Below are 22,969 nucleotides of genomic sequence, written 5' to 3'. Positions count from 1 at the left end.
ATATGTAGACTAGATATGTGATATGTTTATAATGAAAGAAGTTACATTTTCAGTGCGCAAATTTTGTCCCCACCATGAACTATCGAATTTGACATGAAGCGCGCGGAAATGAAAACATATCAGTGTGATACGATATTTCACACAATTCGCGAGTTTCTCCACAAAGAAAGCACTTCTTATGTTCCATAGTGAATCAACGTTTCATATCAACGACAAAATATATTTAGATGAATACCTAAATATATCAGAAATTCAGAAAATATCTTCGAGCGCGTCAAACGAAGTGAAACAACCGATGACACTAGGAGAGCAAAAGTTGCCGTACCTTGAATTTCAGCAGGCAGATACAGAAAATAATAAATATTCTACTAATTATAAATTCGACAATTAGGAAAAATATCGGATTCCATATATTCAAATTTACATATTCAATAGGGAATCACTCAAATAAATAAATTTCATTCAATATAATATTGTACATTCATAACGATATAGTAAAATTGCGGATTTGAAAATATATCACAATCCGACAACGTAATCTAACCATGTTGGGGAATGGAAAAATTGCTTATACTCCCTCTATCTATGTTTATTACTCTATGGTGAGATATTAGTCGAAATGTGTCGACAATGACAAGTCTTTGAAAATTACCTCATAAGGATCTAGTCCTGTAAGAATATTTAAATGATATATTCCATAATGTCAAGGTATAGCATTATATTGAAATAAAATTTGATCGATATTCTAAATTGAAGTGTGTTTTATTTACGTTCACTTTCGGCACCACAAATTTGTTTGAGAAAACTGTCAAAAACGCTGTCTAATTTGTTTCTATTGATATTTTTCCTACAAGCGTTTCGAAAGTATTACTTTCCACACGCATTGACATTTGAAAAGTATAACTTTTCCAAATTCGTGCGGAAAAAAGGCCTGCTATTCACTTTCCGCACGCATATGCATGCAGAAAGTGAATAGCAAGGGTTTTTTCCGCACGCAAATATTAAAGAGTCGCATCAATCATAAAATTTTGGCATGTCTATGCGCCAATCATAAAATTCAAATGTTCCTCTATGCGGCTGAGCGCACAAAAATATAATTTCTTATAACGTCAGTCGGTATCAAGACTCTCCGTGAAAGTGTTTCATTTACGCTAGTAGAAAATAGTTATTTATAATACAAGTGCAGAAGGCATTGATATTCTTCCACGAGTTCAAAATTCAAAAACGAGCCACGAAGTGGCGAGTTTTGGAATGAACGAGTGGTAGAATGAGCCTTCTGTACGAGTATTATACATTATTTTCTCTAATTCATTGCATTTTCATTGAAATTAATGAAATATTTCCATAAATATATTTTAGTGATTTTTGCATTGAAAAATGTTGGTTGGCAGAACTGATTTCTTTAAGGCAAATTGATGAATTGACAGATAAAGCCGTGGCGGAAAGTTCGGAGTACCAACATAGAATAGTAAAATATAACCATGAAAACTGTGCGTTTCTGATATATTCTCGCACGATTTTGTTCTACAAGATGTGGAAGAATGACCGGAATAACCACAGAATTAGAGAAAATATTGTTCCTAACTCATGTTGAAAGTGCCTTTTCCGCACTCGACAACTTGCAGTCTCCTGCGGAAAAGTATCACTTTCCACACTTGTTAAGAAAATAACTATTTTGATTTCATGAATAAAAAAGCAACATGGAATTTTCTTTGTGAAACATCAAATTTCTCGCTAATGAAGGAACCAATTTCGAAAAAAGTTACAGAGGTAATAGAGCGACAAGAGACCTTTCAAATGATGCATACCTTAAAAAAAATTGGGGAGGTAGCTGCTGACCCCAAAGGTGTGAAATTTCGCTTAAAGTTGAAACAAGAATTAACGCGTTCTTTGAAATTTTTTCACACGATTGTTTCCGACTTACATATGGGTCAAGTTTTATTGGATCGCCCTGTATAGAGAACAATATTAAACTTGCATTTGAAATGTACAACGTCTTTTATTGAACCTCAGATCTTCGCCTCTGAATGCAGTATTTAGAAAATCAATTTTCATCTGCGTGCTTATCATGTATAAACGAGATCTCGATACAGTTTTTATGGAGCATCCCAAGTATGCCACTCTTCGGAAGTGCTTCTATATTGATCGTAATAAAAGTCAAAAACAGATCTGGTGCATTGACGCAACCAACCGAAAATATCGAAGAAGTTCTCGGCTAGAAGGTCAAGGCGTCACAATTAGAGATGAGCGATATTTCACGAACTGTGATTTAATCACTGATATCAGAATTTCACAGGTCGTGACAGCTCCACAAAATGACGTGACGTGACAGATGGAACAGATCACAGATCGTTCCAGGGCATATCAGAATCTATATCATAATTCTCGCATATACCAGCATTGAATTTTGAAGCCAGAATTTTTTTTTGCTTCAGAACCTTTTTTGACTGGCATAATTGTATATTTTTATGACAATCCAAGCATCCGTCGGTAACTTCGTCGGCTTAAGGAAGTATTTTTGTAGGACGTGTTCAACCATAATACTTGCTACCAAGAAATGATTACTACTGAATTAGTGCCTAATTGGTGGTAGCAATGAAATTAAAATTTTATTATTAATTTACTGCTATCGAATTATATATTCATTATTCACCTTTTTTTGAGTAATTAATAGTATCTATCAACAAACAGCGTGAGTTATAATAACTCACTACTATAACTCACTATAATAAATCGGAAAATATGGATCTGTGCTTCTATACTTCTCTGCTTCTATTCGATTGGCCGAAAGGGAACATTCCATTATTGTTATTGAAGGGAGGAATGTCCGAGGGAATGCCACTTTAATAATTTTGACGTTTTCAAATTAAATTGATATCTAATTATTGTGAATGTTTTGCTGAAAACGATTAATTCAGATAGTGAAGATGATATATTATATAGGTATACATTTCTAAAAGACAAACAGCTAATGTTACCATACAGAATTACTTGCCCGAAAAAAATATAAAGGATTTTGAAAAATTGGTGTAGCAGTAAGATCATAAGGTCATCGTTTACAGGAAATATTTTTTGGTATATTTTAATGCATTTTTATAGGCAACTATTAAGGTTTTTCAATAAAGTTCTATGTCTGTACTCTGTACTGGAAGCGAACTAGCCGAAGCAAGTTCGATTTTGATTGGTGACACTAAGTTTCCATCTCTCTTGTACTCGGGATCGAGCACATATGTTTATTTCCCGTTCCTTCTGTCTATATTCTAAGTCTGTATTTTTTTCTTAGTATTTATTGATATAGTCGTAGATAAAGTATAGTATTCAACTTGCGGTAATGATCATAACTCACTTGATGAATTACTTCATCTGCGTGAGTTATGACCTACATTACCGCTCGTTGAATAATAGTATATTATTCAACGAGCGGTAATGTAGGTCATAACTCACGCAGATGATGTTTGCAGCACGAGCCGCAGGCGAGTGCTGTAATTCATCAAGTGAGTTATGACCTACATTACCGCTCGTTGAATAATATACTATTATTCAACGAGCGGTAATGTAGGTCATAACTCACGCAGATGAAGTAATTCATCAAGTGAGTTATGATCATTACCGCAAGTTGAATACTATACTTTATCTACGACTATATCAATAAATACTAAGAAAAAAATACAGACTTAGAATATAGACAGAAGGAACGGGAAATAAACATATGTGCTCGATCCCGAGTACAAGAGAGATGGAAACTTAGTGTCACCAATCAAAATCGAACTTGCTTCGGCTAGTTCGCTTCCAGTACAGAGTACAGACATAGAACTTTATTGAAAAACCTTAATAGTTGCCTATAAAAATGACCATTACCGCAAGTTGAATACTATACTTTATCTACGACTATATCAATAAATACTAAGAAAAAAATACAGACTTAGAATAAAGACAGAAGGAACGGTAAATAAACATAATGTGCTCGATCCCGTACAAGAGAGATGGAAACTTAGTGCCACCAATCACAATCGAACTAGCTTCGGCTAGCTCGAATCCAGTACACAGTACAGACATAGAAATTTATTGAAAAACCTTAATAATTGCCTAACAAAATGCATTAAAATATACCAAAAAATATTCTCTGTAAACGATGACTTAATGATCTCACACCCATCTTGAAAATTTTTTCAAACTCTTTTATATTTTTTCGGGCAATTAATTCTGTATGGTAACATTAGCTGTTTGTCTTTTGGAAATGTATACCTTTATAATATTTCATCTTCACTATCTGAATTAATCGTTTTCAGCAAAACATTCACAATAATTAGATATCAACTTAATTTGAAAACGTCAAAAGTGACATTCCCTCGGACTATCCTCCCCTCAATAACAATAATGGAATGTTCCTTTTCGGCCAATCGAATAGAAGCAGAGAAGTATAGAAGCACAGATCCATATTTTCCTATTTATAATAGTGAGTTATAGTAGTGAGTTATTATAAATCACGCTGTTTGTTAATAGATACTATTACTTGCTCAAAAGCAGTTGAATAATGAGTATATAATTCAATAGGAGTAGATAAAATACTATTATTCATATTTTCAACATATACATTCACGTTTGGATTTGTATGTATAATTTTTTATTCGATGTCCAAAATTATTCATATCCATATAAGGATTTCAAAAATCTATTAGCTCTAAAGAATAGACGTCTTTAGGTAGCTTTTTTACCCCTGCTAGGAATTAACAGAAAATGTCACCAATTCGAGCTGCAGAGATAAACGAGCTAAGATTTGGGTAATTCATACAAATATTGATAACAAGCACAGCTCGGAACGAATCCGATACCTAAGCAGTGATCACATCACGCTTTAATTTCACTGATAACATAAAGTAACGATAACGTTTCACAACGTGATTTAGAAATCACGGTATCGCTCATTTCTAGTCACAATTCGTAACAAATTTTCGAGCCGTTCCAAGAAAAATCCCGAAGAATGCAGGTACATCGGAAACGCCAATTAGGACATCGGCAAGGGGTCCCCATAGACGCACAGAATATCCAGCCGATTAGTCAGAAGGCCCCCCCGAGTCAAGTACCTCGAGCGTGATAAAAATGGTACGAACTTTTGCATCACCGCGGCCTCGACCGCAAGGCGCTCTAACAATATATAATTAACGTGGGTATTTTGTAATAATTCTTCGCTGCAAAACACGATATGTGTTGTGAAGAACGCGTCTATCAAAACGTAGGATCGTTTCGTTGTTTCTATTTATTATAATGAAAGTTATAATTAAAAAATTAGGTAGCCTTCTCGTGTTTATCGATTGAATTTGATCGAAACTAACGGGTTGAAATCAATATCTGGGTCAAGATAACTTTTTTTTTGTTCGTTATCTTCTATTTTATTTTTATATTTGTTTCGTGTTTGTGGGTTGTTCCCTCGATCTCATTCTATTATTTTCGATATCGATAACTGCGATTAATCATGTGATATTTGGCAATAATTAAAGAAATTAGGGGAATGTTTCGGCTCACTAATTGCCAAAATCGGGCTCTTGTTAATGATGAAATCACTGATTTTTTGTTTCAGAAGAATAATATCCGAACAAATCAACTAATTGCACAATAAAATGATTTATTAATTTGACTGTATGGCTTGTGAAAAAATCGGAAAGAATGTTTCTTGATGATCATAATAACTCCCACAGTAGCAATTATTTTTGTTTTTATGTGGGTTATAAACTTGCAGGATCGCTCGAGGTATTGTTGATGTAACTGTTTCACAACGTTTTTTAATGTGTAAAATACAGGAACACCTATTTTGTGGTTTCGAAAGTAATCTTAAATAAACCACACTTTCATTTAGAATATCGATCAAATTTTTATTTCAATACAGGGTGTTCCTAAATTGAACGTACAAACGAAAAGGGGAGATTCCTTAAGTGAGTTTAAGAAAAAAAGTCCCATAAACATGGGGTCGCAAACGTTTCGTTTTCGAGATACAGGGTGTTGAAGTTTGAATTTTTTTCAAGTTTTTTTCTCATAGTATCTACACTTCACAAGATATCATTATGAATCATCGCTACAGATCAGGAAAATTTCCATAAAAACTGACACTGAATTCATTCACCACAGCTTACAAAGTGGCCTTCCCATCATAATTTGGATTTTCACGAGGATTTCGAGAGAATCGTTCTAAATTTTTTTTCTCGAAATTGTTGGTAGATACGACAAAACTACAAGAGACCGAAAAGTTTAGTATAAGGACAAAGCTTCTTTTCACATTTTTTCAAATTAACAGTTGCTCACCAAAAAAAAGTTCTGCAGAAGAACAGGTGGCAGTGTTCCAGAAAAAATATCACCCTGTAGATCTTCTATCGAAATTGCCATATCACGTGGTGAGAACTCTCAAATGTAATGTCTATGCCAAATTTCAGTTGAATATCTTGTGAAGTGTAGATACTATGAGAAAAAAACTTGAAAAAAATTCAAACTTCAACACTCTGTATCTCGAAAACGAAACGTTTGCGACCCCATGTTTATGGGACTTTTTTTTCTTAAACTCACTAAAGGAATCTCCCCTTTTCGTTTGTACGTTCAATTTAGGAACACCCTGTATAATGCTTGGACCTTGTCATATGTGAAATATCATCATTTAAATTTCCTTCGCGTGATCTCTTACAGGACTCGATCCTTTTGCGGTTTCGATGACTCGGGGGCACATTTCGGGCAATATCTCTCCAATAACTTAACCGATATCGGTTTTTAGATCGTCAATAGTCAAAGGATCATCGTCGTAACCACGATCCTTCGCGTCATCCACGAAAAAAACCAAAGGCGATAAATCACAACATCTTGGTGGCGAATTCAAATGTCTGTCTTCGATAACTTCTCGAATTAAATCTTTAAGGTCTTGAATCGATTATGGAGCATTGTCATTGACTATTTCTTTCAAGTGACCCCAAAGAAAAAAAGTGTGAAGGTGTTCAATTTCAAAATCTCGGTGGATTTTCCATTTCTTGTAATGGCGCAGTTTTCAATTGTTTATGAAAAACTAATCATAATTTTGTGCTGAATATTTGTATGTTGCTTAAATAACTCCCCTCTTTTTATACGTAGAATTCACTGAGATAATAAAAAATATAGATTATAATTCGAAAATTTTGATTTTTGATGAATTTGAGTTTTCCAAGTTCTTGATCATCTTATATATACCCTGTACATTTTTGCTCCAAACCGCAAACACTCTCATAATACTGCGTATTTGCAGAATCGAAAATGAAAGAATCCCTTTAACTCATGAACCGTTGAGTTTTCACCCAAGGTATATATTGCTAATATTGTCATCAAAAAGGTAACTAAGTATGTAATAATTAATATACTGGGTGTGCCATTCAAAATAAGGAAGTACTAGTCTATTTTCGGTATAACCGTAAGTTGTAGAGATCTGAAAATATTTTAGGAAGAAACATCATTGTCTCAAACCCGAACATGCAAATTTTCAGCACAAAGTTATGATTAGTTTTTCATAAATATCTAACAGGCCATCGCCGGTGAATCACCTTGTATATTTTATTGGGTTTGATTCCCAATGAAGATTCTATAAATTACCGTAAATCCTTTCTTCTCAAATTAGCTGTTGGTACCATCATTGTGGCTAAAATAAATATTCATTATGAAGGAATTAAAATATTTCATGACGCGTTTAGATCGACTCCAAAAGTGCGAAACAAGTGGCGGACAACTCCGAACATTGCAAAAATCAAGTTTCACTCAGACTTCCGTTCCCTAACCAAATGTCAACCGCAATCTTTGTTAGAGAGATTAAATGTTCCAAATTTTCCGCTGAAACGTTTCCTCTCTTAAATTGGTATGTGGGTGTAAATGAAATTTTCCGCATTCGAAGGACAATCCGTGACACTTCTGCTGTCATGGCAATAGCAGAACTGCTGCATTGTTGCGAAATGATCGAACAGAGACCGTTGTTGAAATAATCCTTTATGATCGGAAAAGTTGGATGATGCTGAATTCAACTGGAATCGATTAAAAATAGGTATACCTTTTCATTTTGTCTGGGAAATTTTGTTGTTTCGAAAGAATGAGGAAAGCATTGCTATAATGGCGCCCTTGGAGGTCACATTAACAGGCCAATTGAAAAGTTCCCGGTCTACCATAGTGAAACACATTTTTTTTTTTGTCAAAATTCGATTTTATTATTCAACATAGTTGCCTTCGAGGGTGATACAGCGATTATAGCGATCTTCCAACTTTTTGATGCCATTTTTGTAGTGCGATTTGTCTTTCGCTTCAAAATAGGCATCAGTTTCGGCGATTACTTCTGCTTTGGCGGTAAATTTCTTTCCAGCGAGCATTCTTTTGAGGTCTGAGAACAGGAAAAAGTCGCTGGGGGCCAGATCTGGCGAATACGGTGGATGCAGAAGCAATTCGAAGCCCAATTTATGCAATTTTGCCATTGTTTTCATTGATGCGTGACACGGCGCATTGTCTTGATGAAACAGCACCTTTTTTTCCTCAAATGACGATTTCATCCTTTAAACGATCCAATACCGCTATATAATAATCGCTGTTGATGGTCTGGCCCTTTTAGAGGTAATCAACAAATATTATACCTTGCGCATCCCAGAATACTGATGCCATAACCTTGCCAGCTGTTGTGTTTTTCTTCGCTTAAATTCGGTTCATCGTGTGCAGTCCACTCAGCAGACTGTCGATTGGACTCTTGAGTTATTTACATAGAATGTACCATTTTCAAGATAATCAAATACTATCCACAAAAATAATTATTCAAATTTTCCCATAGGTGATGAATAAAAGTATAAAAATTGACGTATTGTATTATAACCGGCATTCAATTAAACATTTTAGAAAGAGAATATATCAGACACTCAAACAATAAAAAATATGGAAAAAATTTTTCGAAAAAAAGACATTGTTGTAGATTTTCAATAAAAAAAGGATCATCGCACCTCTATATCTACGGCACTGGGTAATTTTGGCAGGAGACACCTTAGTCGAAACATTATGTTATCTTGACTTAAATACATAAAAATTGAATGTAAGAATACTAGAGTTGAAAGTAAACAACTGATTTTTTTAAACTTTAACACCCTGTATCTCGAAAACGAAGCTTGTTAGGATAAATGTTTATAGAATTTTTTTCATGAAAAGAGAAGTTCTATCCAACGCCAAAGTTATTAAACTTAAATCTGGACCACCCTGTATATTATCTTGAAATTCAAAAGCCAAAATATCGTATTTCGAAGATATTTCCGAAATTTTCAGATAAAGCAAAAACTAGTTGTCCTATAGTATATCCCGGTTAAAACACCTAAGTACTTGTCTGCAGGTCTATTATCCTGTTCAGGTATTCAACTCTTCTCTTGTATGTGTCCATCCTATTGCTCGAATCGGTAACCACTCCACTTGAATGTTTGTATTTTACCTGACCTGGCCAAAAAAGTGTAATGTAATTCGACTCAGTTCCAGATTAACGTTTTAACATACCCCTCATAAATGCATTTTTCAATTGGTTGACAGGTCTTATTTTTACGTACCTGTTAATCTCAGGAAGACACTAGCTCACCTTGGTAGTAGGCTCGAGTCAAACAATAACGTAGATAAATAACTTCAGGACATTCATCTATGACGAGTTGATTAATTCATTGTTTTCCTCTATGAAGATCTATGAGCGATGCTCCCACGCATATTGTTCTCCGGGATAGTAATTGAAGATCGTTAAAGCATAAATAACTTTATCGATGGCCTTCATATATCAAAGCTGGCCAAAGCAATAATCATGAAACTAAATTCAAATTCAGCTTAGGTATTCTGTCAAACCATATACATGTACATACCTACAAACATAATGAGAGATATAAGGAGAGTTATCCTTGGAAGTAAACGAATATGTATCATAGTCCTTCTATTGGTGCGTTCACGTTTGTATTTATATATTTCAACACGTGTAAATTTCATGAAAATATTTCCATAACTCCTTAAGGTATTAAGGAGTTATGGAAGTTATGGTAATAGCACAAGAACCGTTAGTGATTTGGTGCTTTTGAGAAAAAACTGACCATCTTCAAATGTCCTTTCCATACCTATAGAGCATTAGTGATGTGTCTTAGTTTGTTCATAGTTTTTTCATCCATTATTTAATTTTTTTATTTTCATAATGAATGAAAATAGCTTAACAAAAAATCTGTATAAAATTTTGTATCGCAATTGGAATTTTGTGACATATTTGTCTAAAAATCTTACATAAGGCCTATGGCGCATGTGTTTGAAACATGTTTTAATGAGAGGATGAGTATTCAGTAAGGTGTCATTTTCTGAGTCGATGTAATGAAATACTCTTTCCATGGAAAAAAATATAAAAAATGCGTTTCTTCAAATGAGACAGAAATTGTATTGAAATGTTGTATGTGTGTATCACCCATATAGTAATAAACATAGATAGAGGGAGTATACGCAATTTTTACACGTCCTCAACATGGATAGATTACGTTGTCGGATTGTGATATATTTTCATATCCACAATTTTTCTATATTGCTATGAATGTATATTACATTGAATGAAATATATTTATTTGAGTGTTTCTCTATTAAATATGCAAATTTGAATATTTCGAATCATATATTTTCCTAATTGTCGAATTTATAATAAGTAGAATATTTATAATTTTCTGTCTCTAGCTGTTGAAATCCAAGGATTGACAACTTTTGCTCTCCTGGTGTCATCGGTTGTTTTACGTCATTTGGCGCGCTTGAAATTTGTTTCCTGAATTTCTGATATATTTAGGTATTTATTTCAATATATTTGGAGTTAATATGAAACGTTGATTCACTATGGTACATAAGAAGTGCTTTCTTTGTGGAGAAACTCGCGAATTGAGTGAAATATTCACTGATATGTTTTCATTTCCGCGCGCTTCATGTCAAATTTGATAGTTCATGTTGGGAACAAACTTTGCTTACTGTAAATGACATATGCTCCCTCTATCTATGTTTATTACCCTGAGGTTTCTACTATAGATATGCCAAAAAAATTCTCAAGTACTTAATTTCGGTGCGATTATGTTGAAAAACTGTTCATGAACATTCAATTATTTGTGATAGTTCATGTTGGGGACAAAATCTGCTTACTGAAAATGACATATGCTCCTGCTATCTATATTAATTACTCTGAGGTATTGCCTTATATTTGACTACAGATCTGTTGTCACTCACATATCAGGGTTTTTTTTGTAATTCGGATCAGATTTTCTATAGTTCTGGAAACGCAATAAACACAATATTTTTCACTACACTTGATATAATTTTTATATAATCACCTATACTTCTTCAGAAACCTCACGAATTTTTAATCTATAATTCCTTTAGCTATTGTATTCCCACAGCTAACGTTTTGGGATATGTTTCATGGATTTTAATAAAAAATACAAATATAGCAAATGACTAACTATTTCCCAGCAGAATCTTAGAAATCTTTCATGCATCAAATCAAATATAAAAGTAGCTGATCAAATTGTGACTTCAACGCGATTTAGGTTTATAATTTCCAATAATATTTTCCATTTTTCAAGGCTCTATCATTTCATCAAAATACCTGCAATTTTGTGCCGGGAATCATCTCCAACAATAAGGTTCTACTCTATGATGACGAATTCATGCTCTTATTCAAGAATATTCCGTCCGGGCATAAAAACGATAACGAAAAAGCCTAGAAACTTGAAATCTTCAGAGTAGATTCTAATTTTGAATGCCAAAATTGATCGCTTAACCAAACCTATAGGAAATCCAAAAAGAGAATCGAAAAAATTAGCCAACATTCACTTGATCACAAAACCGACGGAATTGAAATTTTGGGTGTTGATGTGAAATAATTATTCGAAGGTTCGTTTAAAATTTCAAGCTGATTCCATCACCAGAAGCATAGATAATAATTCTAGATAATAGTTGGACCCAAATTTTCACGTGAATGATTAATGGAACTTAAAAAATCACCCGGTATATGACAAAATATATGAGTTCAGTGATCTTTAATAGGCGCATGAATGAAGGAGCGTTCAAAAGTTCCTAACACAAATTAAGAGTTTTCCACAAGATATTTCTTGTCGGACAATATGAGCCTTCCATCAAAATGTCCAGTGCTTGCATTTCGAGAAACTTAGTTGTATGAATGTTTCGCATATCATAGGATCTAACCCTAATCCCCCTAAACATTACCCATCCAACAAAACCCACAACAATTCCATTTCAACCTCCATAAATTCGAATTCACCTCGAAAACTGTCAGCCTCATATATCTTCATCTAAGGCCGGAGGATATTCGAAGTCAACCTTAACAATGAAGAAACGTCCGCAGAAGGTTCCAGCAGTTCAGACGTAGATAAAAAATCGGTTATTGTTCACGCAAAACAATTCCTGTTGTGTATGCAGGTACCATGCCAAAATCGAACAATTTCCTGTATATCCCCAGCCATGAATATGCAATGAGATCGTCTCTGGCTCTAGGGGGCCTTATGGTATAACGGACCCTATCAATTCTTAGCGCGGCTTGCGTTAGATCTTCCGCGTAGGTCTCGAATATAATTGTTTTCGAACTGTTTTTGCCACGATAGCAATTTCGATGGTTACAATTATTATTATCGGAGGAACTCATTTGAATTGCTGATTTCGGGTTGATTACTTAGAAAATTATATTAGGTTTTTCATAAGATAAGATGATGATCTTTGAACTATGTTATTTGAATGAGAGGTATTTCCCAAAATAATTCAAGGTTAACGAATCATGGATTCACTTTTTGAACGCTTGTTCAGATCATTTCGTTATAACGTCTGTGAAATTCGAATAATTGAGTACTTTGGCTGAATGCGACTCTGTCGAAAATACCCACAGAAATGAATATTTGCTACGTTGTCATGTCTCAAACTTAAGGATTGAAGCACAGGGTTTTTTATTTGGAATGATAGGTAAGGAAACTACCCGACTTAGTTTAAAAATTCGAATAAGCTAACCTCAACTTCCACAGTTTGAATCCTCATATGTTCAAGCGAATTTCCACACAAATTTCGAAGTGTTGCCTTAGGCGGTTTACGATTAGAATTAGCAAGGGAAATTTTTGTCATTATAGTATTCTGTTGTGTTTTGTAGAAAGGTTCAATTTCAAACGTTCACAGATAAATATCATTTAATTATCTATATCAAAATAAAAAATTAATTTCAACGAAATCAAATACCTAAACATCGATAATAAATGATTGGCGATGAATATCGGAGCTGAAATGAGGTTGCAAGATGAATTCGTTATTATTATAGAAAATGAAATAGAAATCAATAGAAGAATATTCAATGTTTATCCCCAACCTCAGAGTAATAAGATAAGCATAGATACAGGGAGCATATGTCATTTTCAGTAAGCAAATTTTGTCCCCAACATGAGCTATCAAATTTGACATAGAGCGCGCTGAAATGAAAACATATCAGTGATACGATATTTCACTCAATTCGCGAGTTTCTCCACAAATAACGCACTTCTTATGTCACATTGTGAATCGACGTTTCATATTAACTCAAAATATATTGAAATAAATACGTAAATATAACAGGCCAATTGAAAAGTCCCCGACCTTCCATAACAAAAGACATTTTTTTGGCAAAATTCGATTTTATTATTCAACATAGTTGCCTTCGAGGGCGATACAGCGATTATAGAGATCTTCCAACTTTTCGATACCATTTTTATAGTGCGATTTGTCTTTCGCTTCAAAATAGGCCTCAGTTTCGGCGATTACTTCTTCATTGGCGCTAAATTTCTTTCCAGCGAGAATTCTTTTGAGGTCTGAGAACAAGAAAAAGCCGCTGGGGGCCAGATCTGGCGAATACAGTGGATGCAAAAGCAATTCGAAGCCCAATTCATGCAATTTTACCATTGTTTTCATTGATTTATGACACGGCGCATTGTCTTGATGGAACAGCATCTTTTTTTCTTCAAATGGGTCCGTTTTTTAACGATGTCATCCTTCAAACGATCCTATAACGCTATATAATGATCGCTGTTGATGGTCTAACCCTTTTGGAGGTAATCAATGAAAATCACTTGCGCATCCCAGAATACTGATGCCATAACCTTGCCAGCTGACTGTTGTGTTTTTCCTCACTTTCTATTCGGTTCATCGTGTGCAGTTCACTCAGCTGATTGTCGATTGGACTCCGGAGTGAAATGATGGAGCCATGTTTCATCCATTGTCACATATCGACTCAAAAATTCAGGTTTATTGCACTTAAACAGCTTCAAACACTGCTCAGAATCATTAACACGTTGTTGCTTTTTATCGATTGTTAGCACGCGCGGCACCCATTTTGCACACAGCTGTCTTATGTATAAATATTCGTGAATGATATGATGTATACGATCAGATGATATCTTCAAAATGTCTGCTATCTCGATCAATTTCCCTTTACAACCATTTGAAATTATTTTGTGAACTTTTTTGATTTTTTTGTCGGTGACAGCCTCTTTTGGGCGTCCACTGCGTTCGCCGTCTTCGGTTCTCGCTTAAACACAACTTTTAAGATTAATCTTCTAGAGGCAGTATATCCCGAATTAGCATTTTGAAAATTCTTTTAGTGATTAGTATACTCTTATTTCATATTCCCTAATTATTTTGGCATTTAGTTTTCAATGAATTGAAAATTTCTACGACAAGATGGCGTTGGCTACCAGAAGAACGTATTCTCGATGATCTTATGATTTTTATGGTCGCAGCATTTCGCATTTTTTATGGGAAATTCATTTCCTCTTCCTGTCGCCATGGGCAACGTAATGTTCCAGTTTACGATTCTGCAGGAATTTTATGATGAACTCACTTTGGATTTGTAGGATTAATTTCGATTATAACGTTAATTTTCCACATAATCTTTTTATCCCTTCTCCGTATAAAGTACGTCATTAAGGTGGAATAGGTAGTAAAAAAGAATTTCCGCAGGTTTACAAGCCTTTTGTCGTTTGCTCTCGTTCTGTTCAGGTCTCTTCGTCAAGGACACGTGTACAAATATTGCTGGTAATAATAGAAACTCATGAGTACACACGTTCCATCGCAAAAAATTGTCCTCTCATGTTTCTTAAAATAGCACCAAATTTATACTTATATGTGCGGTTGCAGAATGGAAAAGGCGTATTTTCAGAGCTAGTTAATATGACGAATATGTAAACGATGTTTCATAAATAGCGTGAATTATTTTGCAACTTTCCATAATTGAGGTGATAAATCAATTGTATGTACTGTCATCATCAGACTACGATAATTTTTTATCATTTTTCTACAATTATGAGTACTTCGAGTAATATTCGAAAATGTTATACAGTAGGAAATTAATTCTAAAGATTTCTTTAAAAGTGTGAATATTCATTCAGAAATGAACGTTGAGGATACGAGGCAAAGTGTGAGAGATTGGAGGGAACAAGGCAGAAGGATTCGTGGATTTACAATCTCAGAAAATATTTTGACTAAATTTCGATATACCTTTTCAGAATTGCTGGAATGTATACGGCAGGCTGAGAAGAAGAAGGAGGATTCTCCTTTCATCTAACCTTAAAAGAATAAAAAAGATATATACACTGTGTCCGTAAAGTATGGAACAAATTAATTTTTAGCTAAACAGATTTTTATATTAATTTACCGTATTTAAAAATAATAATCTAATATACAGGGTGAATTACTTTCGAGTAATGACGTCACCGTCATTTTTTTTTTAATGAAACAACCCCATTTTGTCTCAATTCTCCGATTACTCTAGCTGAGTAACATTCTTTATTAGTTGAATTAACAATAATGGTACTACAAAAAAGGTATCGAAAAGTTGGAAGATCGCTATAATCGCTGTATCGCCCTCGAAGGCAACTATGTTGAATGATAAAATCGAATTTTGCCAAAAAAAATGTGTTTTACTATGGTAGACCGGAGACTTTCCAATTGGCCTGTTGGAATGTACCATTTCAATACATACCTCCTAGAAAACAGTCTAGGAGGTATTGACCATTTTCGAAATAATCGAGTACAAAGCAAACACCATCCACAAAAACGAATACTATCCACACACTGAGAGAAGTGTTTATTTGGTATTATCGAAAATGCATTATAGCTAATAAATCATTTATTGGATATATGGACAAACAAATATTAGTTTCATGGAAATAAATAATTTATTTGAAATCCCACCAATAATCATTATTTCTTATTACTCTTCATTTATTTATAATAAATAAATATAGTTGAGGTTAATATATCATTGAGTAATAATTAACAAACATTATTCCATGTTGAATAAAAACGATATTTCAATTCAGTAAAGGTTAACGTATTTGTTTGATAGTTATTTGGTTGTTCTTATCATCCGATTGTTAGGTTCTGAGAGGAACCGTTTGAAACTAGGTTCTTTTATAGAGTTCATATTGAATGTATTCGGGATTTGAACCCTTGTCATATTGGTTGCATCCGTTCACGCTAACTACTGGTCTGCCAACATTGCTAATAACTATTAAACAGGTACAAACGATCTAAAACCAAAATTCAGTACAGATGTGCTAAGCGGCGTTCAATAAGCCCAAAGTAACACAGATTTTATGTTTTAAAAGGAAATTCAAATAAAAAAAAGTTCAAGGACAGATCCTTCAAGGAGATGCGCTTCTCTTCGAGGGATGTGTCCTTAAACTTTTCCACAGATTGGATCGCTAGAATTATGTAAGTTTGTTAATTATTAATAAATCCTATATTCTGAGTGAATAAATTATTGAATTCTTTCAAGAGTTTATTTATAAATAGCAAATGTTCGTTAACTACCAGTTGAAAATTTGTTGATAATGAATCTATGTTATTTGTGGAGATAACGTTAGTTCATATAAATTATTTATAACCGAAATATATTAAATATTATCAAATACCTTGTAAAGAAATATTTTATTCTCTATTAATAAACTTTTTTGAATGCATAATTTAACTATTAATGAATATATTAAATATGAATCTGCTGTAATAGTTGTGAATATATAGCCTCCAAATAAGTGCTTTATTAATGAAAAAATATGGATTTCCTCAGTGTGTAAAACAAAATTCGCAAGGTTCTCATTTCGTAATAATACGATACAATTCATGATGAGATAGTAGACATGACGAAGTGCAGAACAAACCTTGTAACCTTGTGTAAAAATACATCTGCCTTCGTGAAAGTCGATTGTCGAAAAACCGTTGTAAAGTTACTAGGGCGTAACGATAACTCATCTCCGTAGTCGTTCTCGACATTATGGAAAATTGGCTCTAGGAAACGTCACCTCGCTTCCGCTTCCCGACATGAATCGAAAGGAAAACACATAAGGCAAACAGGGAGGGAAGGACTCGGGGAAATTGTGTATACGACGACGACCTTCGTTGCGGCTGCGAAATTCGAATAACCCTCACAATGGGAATATGCAAAATGTTCCGAAAATTCGAAGTGTTGGAGAAAGTGCTTTCGACAACGATGATGGCTTTCCCGCGTTCGTTTTTCGATTTGGGTCAGGGTATACGGGATTTGAAAGTTTAGGGATAACATGAATTTTGTATCGGGTGTCCCAAATTCGTTGTCTAGTGACGGGATCTCAGAATCCCTTTGAGCGAGATGAAATTTTCGAGCTCGATTCTTGAGAGAATTGATTTGGTGAAAACCGTAACCTCATAAATTAAACTGCTTTAAAGCTATAAGAGAAAATTGTCAAATTGCGTGAAATGAAAAGTTTTCATCATAACTTGTGCTTTCAACATGAAACAAAAACATTCAACAGGCACTTTTTTCAGTAGAATCCATTGGTGTTATCATTTACTTTTCATTGCAATAGGTTTTAGAGTTGTAACACAAACTTGCGTTTTTTTTCAAATAAACCATAACAATTTGTATAAGAAATAAAATCGCTTTTTTCCCATTTCAAAAATAAAATTCCGGGAGGTTCAAAAGTCTAGAAACGGTGAATTTATTTCGCGCACATCAGGTGGAAAATCGGGATTCTGGAGTCTGTAGTAATTTCGTCCGAGGAATCGATGGGCTCATCAGATTTTGGACCCAAAAGGGCCTTATATAGATATGAGGCCCAACTTTGAAATTTCAAATACAAATCCATCTTTTTAATTGCAAATTCGGATTCAGAGGAAGATTTTTATCCGAATCAGTTGAAACCAAAATTTTTTCGTCCATATTTGTGCTCTATGCAGCGTTTTTGTTCTAAAATCCAGGAGCGTTCGTTCAGATCAGAATGCATAAATTCTTATTCTGATACTGAGGTAAGAGATAAGAGGCCCAACTTTGAAATTTCAAATGCAAATCCATCTTTTTTATTACAAAGTTGGTCCTCTTATCTCGTATAAGGCCCTTTTGCAGCCAAAATCTGATGGGCTCAATCGATTCAACGAGAAAAATTACTAAGGACCTCAGTATCAGTATAGTATAATAATAATAATAATATATAAAACGCTGCATGAGGCTCAAGAAAGGACGAAAAAATTTTGGTTTCAACCAATTTGGATGTAAAATTTACTGCTGAATTCGAATCTACAATAAAAAAGATGGGTTTGCATTCGAAATTTCAAAGTTGGGCCGCATCACTCGTATAAGGCCCAATTGGGTCCAAAATCTGATGAGCCCATTCGATTCCTTGAGCAAAATTACTAAAGACTAACATAATTCCGATTTTCCACCAGTGCGCGAAATAAATTCACCGTTTCCAGACTTTTGATGATGATATATAGATTTCTTATCAAACTATAACAACTCTTATTGAAAATAAACGCCGTTCACTTAAATATCTTCCATTCCCGGTCAAAAAAAAATCATACACAGCTCAATTCCGAAAATCAACAAATCTGGTTTGTCTTCAACACAATGAGCTGCAGCAGCAAAATTCTCAGTTGTTCTTGAATGGCGCACAGGGTTTCTATTCTTCACGACACTAACTTGCCTCAACAGCTCAAATTTTTTCACTAGTTTGACATTTTGATACAAAGAAAGTATTTTACGATGACCCAAAAATTATTTAGTTGTTGAATTTTGACATTATCAATGAGTTTAATCGTGTATTGTTTCCTTTTTGGTAATGGCGTAGTTTTCACTTGTCAAACCTCGTATTGAAAAACCCTATACAGGTGATTCAACGCGAGGACCTATTAGACGTTTATGGAAAACTAATGAAAATTTTGTGCTAAAAATTTGCATATAGGGCTTTGAGACAATGATCTTTTCGTAGGTAATTGCACAAGTGCATCAAAATTACCGATAATTTTGCATGACAGCGTGTTGTCATAAAAACTGCATGAGTTCATTTTCATTTTTGGAGAAAGAGCCCGGACACCGAAGGTGGAGGGCTCTTTCTCCAAAAATGACAATGACCGAATGCAGTTTTTCAAAGAAAACACGCTGGAATGCGAAATTATCCGGTCATTTTGATGCACGAGTGTAATTCGGTGGAATATTTCCCGAATAAACTGTTACATTACTTGTCACACTGATCTAGAATGGAATTGCCATAGATTCGAACTGTGTAAGATGCATAGAAACTAAGCATCTATGAACAGAACAATTATCGCAGTGCAGTTTCGCTTCCTACAATGCAATTATCGCTGTAATTTTCGATAATTGTTCTCCAGATACATAGAATTTTTGACAGGAGGGAAATATTCTCCGAAAATATTTTTGAACCTCATACAACTTCCAGTTATACCGAAAACAGACTACCACTTTCTTATTTCAAATGGCACACCCAGTATATTATTGCATAAGATGCTTATTCGATGACAATTTCAGCTATATACCATACCTTGGGGAAATGAGTTAATGAGATTTAGGTGAAAAAAATTGGTGCGACGAGGACTCAAATTTTTTTTTCATAAACTTTTTTTCGAAAAATACTTTTTCATTTTCTATCCTGCCAATACGTAGTATTATGAGACTATTAAGCATTTTGGACCAAAAATCTACAGGGTGTTTATGAGAAGATCATGAACTTGGATAACTCAAATTCATCAAAAGATTTTCAAATCAGAACCTATATATTTATTCTTTCAGTCAATTCTTCGTATCATCATATTACTAAAATGAAAACTTGAGAGTTATCGAGGAAAAACTTGAACTGAGGAGTAGTCGATGACATCTGGAAAACATAGGAAGAAACGAAAAGTCGATGTTTTGATAAATAAATTTGACATTTATTTTCATGGATTATAATTAATTATTCGTAAAATTTTATTGGCTTATGGATTCTCAACAGTACCTACGAACAATTGATTACAATTCATGAAATATCAAATTTAGTTATCGCAACATCGACCTTTAGGTCCTTTCTATGTTTTCCAGAAGTCACAGATTACTCCACTCAGAATTTGCGGTTTTTCCTTAGTTCAAGTTCTTGTTGCATAACTCTTGAAGTTTTCATTTTAGGTCTAGGGTTTGCTAAAGTAACCTTCCTCTTCATATTCGTAGAATTGATTGAAAGAATAAAAATATAGATTTTAATTTGAAAAACATGGTTTCGATGATAAACACCCTGTATAATGATTAGTTTTCCATAAAAGTCTAACAGACCATCGCGGTGAATCACCCTGTATATTTTCGGCTGTTGAGTATATGTCGATACATCCAAAATATCTCGTGTATTCATTCCATTATTTTCGAAAGGACCCCAGACGGGTCCTCCAATAATGACGCCATTGTCAAATAATACCTTCCCGCTTCCGGAACGAGATTTCCGTCGCATTTCCCCAGACGCTACAGGGAAAAAAGTATTCCCGAGGAAATTGGAAACGAGATTACAAACGATCCTGGAAGACAGACCGCCAAGTCATCAGTTCCTGTTGTGAAAAGTTCCGGTAAAGGATGCTAATTTAATTTTCATACTTTCGGTCGGACGTGAAAGGGAGGATGAAATTGATTGAGGCAAAGACGGATTGAATTCTTCCCTGAAATGCTTCTTCTTGTCTTGGGTAGCTTTGATCTGTGGACGATCAGACTACACAGAGATTGACCGTGAAATGCTAAGACGAGAATGTTTCTGGGGAATGATCCGAGTGTTTTCCCAGTAAATTTTCAAGTTCATGGGATTTATATTCGTAGTTCAAGGTGATTTTGTTTGAATTAAATAAAATCTTATTTAAGAAATGAACACTATAAAGGACCGGGCAGAAACCTAATGGAAAAATTGTCACCGGTTAATTTTGCCGAATTTTTCTAATGTTGTAGAAACCTCCTGAACAAGAAAATCTACTGCCCAAGTCAATGACTCAATGACTAGTTTTAATAATTATTTTTTTGTATAGTAGTTTGATTCATCAGGAACTGTTCACATGCCGTCCTCATTTACTTCCTTTCTTGTAGCATACAGGGAGGAACAACAAAAATGGAAAGTTAGTTTTTATTCAGAACACCCTGTGGAGTGATTCGTTGACAGACGAAAATGTTTACGATGACTCAGATGTTGAATCATTTTTTTTTATTTAATGCGATATCTTAATTTTGAGATGAATTATAGCACTTTGTATGGTTTTTGGATGAGAAATTAATATTTTGAATCGCGAATGTCTTGAAATACGGTGGATGCAGAAGCAATTCGAATCCCAATTCATGCAATTTTGCCATTGTTTTCATTGATTTGTGTCACGACGCATTGTCTTGATGAAACAGCACCTTTTTTTTCTTCAAGTGGGGCCGTTTTTTAACGATTTCATCCTTTAAACAATCCAATATCGCTATATAATAATCGCTGTTGATGGTCTGGCCCTTTTAGAGGTAACCAATGAATATTATACCTTGAGTATCCCAGAATACTGATGCCTTAAGGGTGTTCAATACCTTGTTCATACCACTGCTATTTCAGTGCTAATTTCAGTGCATTCCAATTCCAAAGTACAGGTCGGATTCATTTCATTTTTTGAGTGAACAATGACGTGATAGTGAACTTGAAGATCTCGTCTCGATTTTCAAAAAAAAATCGATAGTATTCCGAAAATTGAACTTTGAAATTAAACACTTTCTTTAAATGACTATTCAGCTTTAGAGAGACTTCTCATTTCAAGTAACTCATCCACAAATGTTCAGTGATATTATGAGTTTTGAATTGGTGCAAGCATTTTTTTAAAATTGCTTGATTTGCTCTAATTGTAGATGTTTTTCAAATAGAATTATGCTTTTTGGAACGCCTCCCAAAGGTTTACGCCTTTTTGCAACATGAACGCCAATAGAATCTTGGACTGTATTTTATGGCTCGAGATGAATGACACTTTTATGATTTACGAGGGTAGGGTTTCTCTGATTGGCTAAAATTGTGTACATTACTAGTTTATGACAATATTGCACTGAATAATAGGGATAGGTAGAAAACTTGTTATGAAATCATTGTTAGAATTACAAACGATACTGTTCCTAAAATATATATGCTAGCTGATTTTATTCGTAATGATGTCTGGAGAAGTACATTTTGAGCGCTTAGTATCATAAAGAAAATTTCAAAAGTCATAAAGAAATTAAGATGAAAAAAAGGTATCTGGATTTTTGCCGAAATATGAAAAATTATTAATATTTGAGAAATCTGAAAAAAAATTCTCAGAAAAAATTAAATTCTTTTGAAAAACTCACTATTCCCGAAACTCTATCTACAATATTTGTCATTTAATTTAACCCTAAAAATAGGCAATTCTTGATTAAGAAAATTTTCTCGTACTTCCTTCATTAATATTAACTTGAAAAAATTTATAGTAAACAAACTCCAACGATAGTGTTTGACTCACCGATGATGAATCCGTCCTCAAATTCGATTCTGGTCAGTCCGTCAGGCCGTCCTATACGTGACAAATATATGATATGCAGCCCTTTCTCACTATCTATATATTCAATTTCAATGAATTTATAAATCAAACTAGAACTTTATGAATCGTTATTTCT

At 34.1% G+C, this 22,969-nt stretch overlaps 1 protein-coding gene across 1 annotated transcript in view; it reads left to right on the top strand.

The window, feature by feature from the left end:
* LOC123679876 (G protein-coupled receptor kinase 2) overlaps positions 1–22,969 on the top strand; it is a 119,161-nt gene that overhangs the window by 74,250 nt on the left and 21,942 nt on the right. The window lies entirely within an intron of this gene.

Source organism: Harmonia axyridis, chromosome 5, assembly GCF_914767665.1.
Source record: "Harmonia axyridis chromosome 5, icHarAxyr1.1, whole genome shotgun sequence".
In the NCBI taxonomy this organism is placed as follows: Eukaryota; Metazoa; Arthropoda; class Insecta; order Coleoptera; family Coccinellidae; genus Harmonia; species Harmonia axyridis.
This window is presented reverse-complemented; position numbering and strand designations above follow the sequence as displayed.